Source organism: Panthera pardus, unplaced genomic scaffold (assembly GCF_024362965.1).
Source record: "Panthera pardus isolate Hobbes unplaced genomic scaffold, ASM2436296v1 HiC_scaffold_2, whole genome shotgun sequence".
NCBI lineage: Eukaryota > Metazoa > Chordata > Mammalia > Carnivora > Felidae > Panthera > Panthera pardus.
The window spans coordinates 134,931,075-134,937,908 of record NW_026526765.1 but is presented as its reverse complement, the minus strand read 5'-3'; the positions used below and the strand labels follow the sequence as shown (position 1 = coordinate 134,937,908).

At 39.4% G+C, this 6,834-nt stretch overlaps 1 pseudogene; it reads right to left on the bottom strand.

The window, feature by feature from the left end:
- Nucleotides 1-4,701, bottom strand: part of LOC128778392 (glyceraldehyde-3-phosphate dehydrogenase-like) — a 5,521-nt pseudogene extending 820 nt beyond the window's left edge.
- Between the last annotated feature and the right edge of the window lie 2,133 nt (nucleotides 4,702-6,834).

Below are 6,834 nucleotides of genomic sequence, written 5' to 3'. Positions count from 1 at the left end.
TGACCCTCTTAGCCTCAACCTCCAGGTGAGTCCCAGCCTTCTCCATAGTGGGGAAGCCTCCAGTGGACTTCACAACACACTCAGCACCAGCATCACCCCATTTGTTGCTGGTGGGATCTCACTCCTGGAAGGTGGAGATGGGCTCCACTTGTCCACTGAGGACAAGTTTCCCATTCTCGGCCTTGACTGGACGGTGGAATTTGCCATGGGTGGAATCATACTGGAACAAGTAGACAATGTAGCTGACGTCAATGAAGGGGTCATTGCTGGTGACAGTTTCCACTTTCCCAGAGTTAAAAGCAGCCCCGGTGACCTGGTACCCAATACGGCCAACTCCATTTGCTCCGACCTTCACCACTGTGACTTGCAGATGTGGCTGGCACTGCACCAGAAGACGCAGCTGTCTGTCAAACGGGGAGGAGCAGAAAGCCTGATTTTGTTGATTTTAGTTATACTCAGTGGTGTGGCAGTTACTATTTAACAACCCTCTCCTGTGGGCCAGTATGGTCTGTGCCAGCACACTTTCCCCCATTTGAGGCAAAGATGTTCAGCTTTCCCTGATATCATTTTGCCTATTGTCACTGACAAAGCCCAAGTTTGTTCAACAATGTATTCACCGAGAAATTTTCCAGCTTTGAAGAGCCCCCTGACCAAGTGAAATTTAATTTGAAATTAGAAATGAGGTCAACAATGTTACTCTACTAAAACAGTGGTGAAGTCCATGGGACTTTTTTATTTTTAAGTCCTTGGGATTTTAGACAGTCAGACTGAAATCCTATTAATTCCTAGAAGACATGATTCTGAGCTTGCCACTTAACCTCTGTAAACCACTTTTCCATATCTCTAAGTTGAACATAATACGAGCGCTGCCTTACTGTTTCATAAAAATTAAACTAAATAATCCATGTAATGTATATCCTGTAATCACCATATGTGCATAGACATACACAGACAAAAAAAAAACACTCAAATTACATTATCTACTCTTATTCTTTGAGAAAAACCAGAGTATTTACAGCTATAAACTTCCAAACTAATAGTCTATCTTGTGTAAAAATGAATTCGCTTTCCTGAGTTATTTATAGTGGCACTTGAAATTTATTTTCAAAAATGAACAAGTACATTTAATTTAAAATTAATAAGACCATTATTGTGTATTCATTAAAATTTCATGTGATTATTGGAAGCGTTTATAAGGTACGCAGTGGACTCATTATATAGAGAGACAGTAATTAAGCTTTAATAAATGGAATTTGAAACAATCATTTATAAAAATATATTATTGAATTTGAGACCTCTTATTTTAAAATCTATCTATAGTAGCTATTCACTAGAGGCAAAATAAGAAATTATATGTTTTGTGAATATTTAAACAAATAGAATTAATTTTAGGAACGGAAGACAAAGGGTAAGTCTTCCAGTCAGAGCCAATCTCCTGTCTGCTAGAAAACCATGTTGCAGTCAGGACAGTCTCCTGACTTTCTTTTCTGCATCTTCTCCTTTTTTAATAATCAAGGTCATTACTTAATGATGTCAACAGTGCCTCCTTTCTTCCTGCAAACAGTGACAATAAATGGCAGGTTTGTACACGTGTTGTCACGAAGGTCAGGATATAATTGACATCACTAATAATACCTGGGTGGTTTAATTTAATTTGCAGATAATTTCTCTGGTTTGCTTTTTTTTTTTTCCTTATTTGCGATTTTGCAAGGGAAATGGCAATGTCTAATTTCACTTCTTTAAAACATTTGGTCACTCGAATAGCTAAATTATAAATTTCAAGAAGGCACCATGAATATTTTTTTTACAATTTTTCCCCCAGCTACTAGCACAGTGCCTGGAATGTAACTAGGGCGGATTTAATAAAGTTTTCTCAAGTGAACGAATGAATCAATGAATGAACGCACGAATGAACGAATAACGAAAATAGTGCAAAAATGTCTCAGAAATTACTAGAATTGTTCAGAGTAGTACTTTCTTACCTCACTTGTAAGCTCCTTTATTTTTTCTTTAGAGTACTTCTTATAGTGTGACAATACATGTTATATGATTATTTGATTAATGATTACCTCTCCCACTAGATTGTTCTACTAGGACAGGAGCAAGCACTTAGTAAGCACTCAGTAAACAATGATCAAGGAATGAATGGCTCCTGTTTAGGTAGCCCATTAATTAGTAGACATCAAAGTTCTACTTTAAAGTCCTATGCCCCACTTTATATGACAAGAAAACTCTGCAATAAAAGGCAAGTCTAGGGGTGCCTGGATGGCTCAGTTGGTTAAGCATCCAACTCTTGATTTCAGCTCAGGTCATGATCTCACAATTCATGGTTCAAGTAGTGGGCTCCACACTAAGAGTGCAGCGCCTGCTTGGGATTCTCTCTCTCTTCCTCTCTGTCTGCCCCTCCCCCAATCTCGCTCCCATGCTCGCTCTTAAAATAAACTTTTTTTTAAAAAAAAGCAAGCCTATTTGATAATATTTTGTTAATGTTTATTTATTTTTGAGACAGAGACAGAGTGTGAGTGGGAGAGGGCAGAGAGAGAGAGGGATACACAGAATCTGAAGTAGGCTCCAGGCTCTGAGCCCGACATAGGATGATAATATTTATTATACATTGGCATATGCCCCAAGATTTTCAGTTGTCCTTTATACATGAGAAGTCTTTAGAGATAGAGTTTCATCTCATTTTCTCTGAATAAACATGACATGCAGACTAGCATTTGTATCCTCACGTTTAAAATATTTAATATATATTCTAGAGGTGCTGGGTGGCTCAGTTGGTTAAATGTCTGACCCTTGATTTTGGCTCAGGTCGTAATCTCACGATTTGTGAGTTTGAGCCTGCATGAGGCTCTGCAGTGACAATGCAGAGCCCAGTTGGGATTCTCTCTCTCTCTCTCTCATGCTCTGCTCCTCCCCCCTCCACTCCTCACTCTCATTCTCTCTCTCAAAATAAATAAACTTAAAAACATTTTTATAAAATACATAACATATATTCTAAAATATACAACATATTATAAATTATAATACTTTAATTTTTTTAATGATTTTATTTTTATTTTTATTTTTGAGAGACAGACAGTGCCAGCAGGGAAGGGGCAGAGAGAGAGGGAGACACAGAATCCGAAGCAGGCTCCAGGCTCTGAGCCGTCAGCACAAAGCCCGACACGGGGCTCGAACTGACAGACTGCGAGATCATGACCTGAGCTGAAGTCGGACGTCCAACTGACTGAGCCAGCCAGGCGCCCCTAAACAGTATTATTTTAAGTGCTCTATTTCTCATCAGCCAAGTAAGCTCCAGTTATTGGTCCAACTACTTTACCTTGTTTTTGAAGGTGGGACCAGTAATATTATAAAACAAAACATGTATCTGGTCAGGTCTCATTGTGCACCACAAAGGTGTCTGTGATTCGTGGTCCATATGAAACCAAAATATATTCAATATATAGCCCTACATATCGTCAGGGTAACTTTTGGGTCTCTTTTTACGCTCCAAGGGAAAATGCTGTGGAAAACTCCCTATACACAAACCAACAGGCTTTCTCACATATTTCCCTCTCTCTTTTCAAAGGTGAAATAAATTTAATCTGAACACTAAGGAGTCTCTTATGTAAATGTAAATTAACAAATGTAAAGCAACAGTAGCATTAATAATAGCTACCAATTATTAAAGGTCTATTACCTTCTTAGCAGTGCACTAAATCCCTATTCCTTAAAGCTATTCCTCACGACAACACTGAAAATAAACATAAGTCTCATTTTAATATTCTTCTCAAGATTGTGTAGTTGTTAACAAAGGGCACAGCTGGTATGTGAATACAGCATAAGTCCATACGAACACAGCAGAGATTTTCAACCCTGAGGCTGTTGACATTTTAAGCCAAGTAATTCTTTGGTGTGAGAGGGGTACCCTGTGCTTCTACCCAACAAATGCCAGTGAATCCCCCTCCCAGTTGCAACAACCAAAAATGTCTCCAGATATTGTCAAACGTCACTTAGAGGGTAAAATCTCCCCCACTCCCTACCCTTCAAAGCCCCACCTATCTCAAGCCATCACCCCCACCCTTGTCCTCCACCCCCATTGAGGACCACTGGAACACAATGCAGTTTCTTCACTATCATTAGGGAATGAAGGGGGGTAAGCCTAAGAGTCCAGCATTCAAATTTAACCTATTTTAGCATGTACTAAAATTGTAAAAACCGGGTATACAGTTATCTGGCAATTTAACCAAGGAAACTTCTACCTTGACAAGATATCCTAGGTAAACCAAACTTTACAAGGTAAGGTATTGTTTATTTTCTTGCGCCTTGTTTGGAAATGCTTCAATTTGGGGAAACGAAAGGAGCAAAATGGACAAAAACAGAAGTATATTGAGGTTTTCATCTGCAAGTTCCATACATTTAAGGAATTCAAGTAGGTTAGTGGAATTAAATTTGTGAGTTAAAAATGAGAGACAGGATTCCACTTCCTGTTTGTTTTCCAATGATTTTTTTGGAAACGGGGTTCACCCTGAAGTAAGAGTCATGAATGCTGTTTCTTCAGGTCCTATATCGTCTCTCACTTCTGTCTAAAGTCAGAGGATCAAAATTGCAAATGATTTTTCTAACTGAAGAAATCAATTAAAAGCATACCTTGGAATTCTGAACAGCAATTGCTGAAGGGTAGTTGTGAAAATGAATTGTTGGCTCATGTTTACTCATTTTGTGAGAACAAATACAACCTTTGTTTCTCACACACAGTATTACACCGCTGTGTTTTGTTTTTGCTTCTGATTTTGGCATTCTTGGTTTCAGGTTTCGCTTGAGATTTAAAGACGGATAGTACTGCGTAGTCAGTTACTTTAAGCCACAGCTTTGTCACGCCGTATCAGAGGTGAAGTAAATTTACCTGCTAACAGTAGTCACCAGATTTTTTGTTCCTAAAGAAGACTGTTTATTCTCCTGCTCCATAAAACAAGTTGTATGTAAATATCTTATATCTCCACAACACCAAGATTGATATAGCATTCCTCTAGAGTCAATGAACCTTAAAAATTAAATATGGGGGCACTTGGCTAGGTTCAGTCAATTAAGCCTCCAACTCCTGGTTTGGGCTCAGGTCACGATCTCACAGTTCATGAGTTCAAGCCCTGCATCAGGCTCTGCACTGACAATGCAAAGCCTTCTTGGGATTCTCTCCCTCCCTCTCCCTTTCTCTCTGCCCCTCCCCTGCTCACGTGAGGTCTCGGATGCTCCCTTGCACTCTCTCTCTTTCAAAATAAATACATCATACACTTTAAAAAATATTCAAGAAATTAAATATCAATAACAGACTTTCTTTTCCAACCATGATGAAGTAACTGATATCAGTGAGCCCTTCTGAGAAAACAACTGTAAAACTGGACTATATATATCTGAGCGATGATTTTCAGGAACTGGACAATAGGCAGCCAGCTGAGAAAAGGAGAGCACGCAAAACCGGCTCCACATTTATCATAGTTTTCTGCCTATGAGCACTTGCTGGAAGGTGCACAGAAGGGGAGACCCCAAGCACAGGCTGGAGGGCAAGACCATCCGAGTTGAGGAGTAAGGTGGTTGTTTGGATCTGCAGAAACAGCTGACTTTATAAGGCAGAGTTGAAAAAAAACAGAAAGTCCGAGGGCCCAGAGGTCAGTGTGAGAGTTTGCCTCAAGCTCTTGGCTGAGGACAGGGCCATGTGTGTAAACAGTGACATTCCACAAGTGGAGCAGTGCAAAGAGAGACAAGAGTCCTGACCAAGCCAGGGGCAGGAATGCCACCAAGCACATTTGCCATAGTGCTGAGATCCTCAACGGTCACACCTTACAACTCAGGACTATGCCCTAGATTGAAAGCCATGACCCAGGACCAAGGACCGAAGTGAAACAAGCCTCCAAACAAGCCCAACAGGCACAAGAGGATCCATTAATAACTGCCTGCCAAAAGAAGAAAAAGAAAGAAAAAACACCGATGTATAAAGAAAGACAATATATTCTGGTGGCAGGAGGGGTAAGGAATTCTAAACGTGTATAAACCTATCAACAAAGCTCAAAAACACGAAAAGAAAAAATGGACAGAATCAAATCCAAAGCACTGGTGGACATGTTTTAAATCATTAACATATCATAAAATGCAGAGTTGAGGCGTTCGTTTGAATTTTGATAATTATGTATGCCCATTCCCATAACTGCCACACATATACACACACAAAAACAAGCTACGGCACATTTTTGTCACCTCAAAAATTTCCTAATACCCTTTTCCAATCAAATAACTACCACAGTCCCCAACAACAACCCTGATTTCTTTACCATAGATTAGTTTTGTCTCTGGAGTTCCTGTAAATAGAATCATATAGAATGTATTCTTTTTGTGTCCAGTTTTGTTTGCATATATAATGATTAAACATTAAGCTTCAAACCCCTTGTTGCATACATCCATAGCTTTATTGCTATAGACTTTTCCATGTGGGAACATATCACAATTTGTTTATCCATATTCTTTTTGAAGGACATTTGGGTTGTACCCACATTTTGTATCCAGTTTTCGCCTATTATGAACAAGGCCACTATAAACATTCTTTTACAAGTCTTTCTGTGAATATGTTTTTATTTCTCTTGAAAAATACCTAAGAATGAAACTGCTAGGTCATAGGATATTTATGTTTAACTTTAAAAAAAAATTTTTTTTAAGTTTATTCGTTTTTCAGAGACGGAGAGAGACAGAGCATGGCGGGGAAGGGGCAGAGAGGGGGAGACACAGAATCTGAAACAGGCTCCAGGCTCTGAGCTGTCAGCACAGAGCCCAGCGCGGGGCTTGAACTCACAGACCATGAGA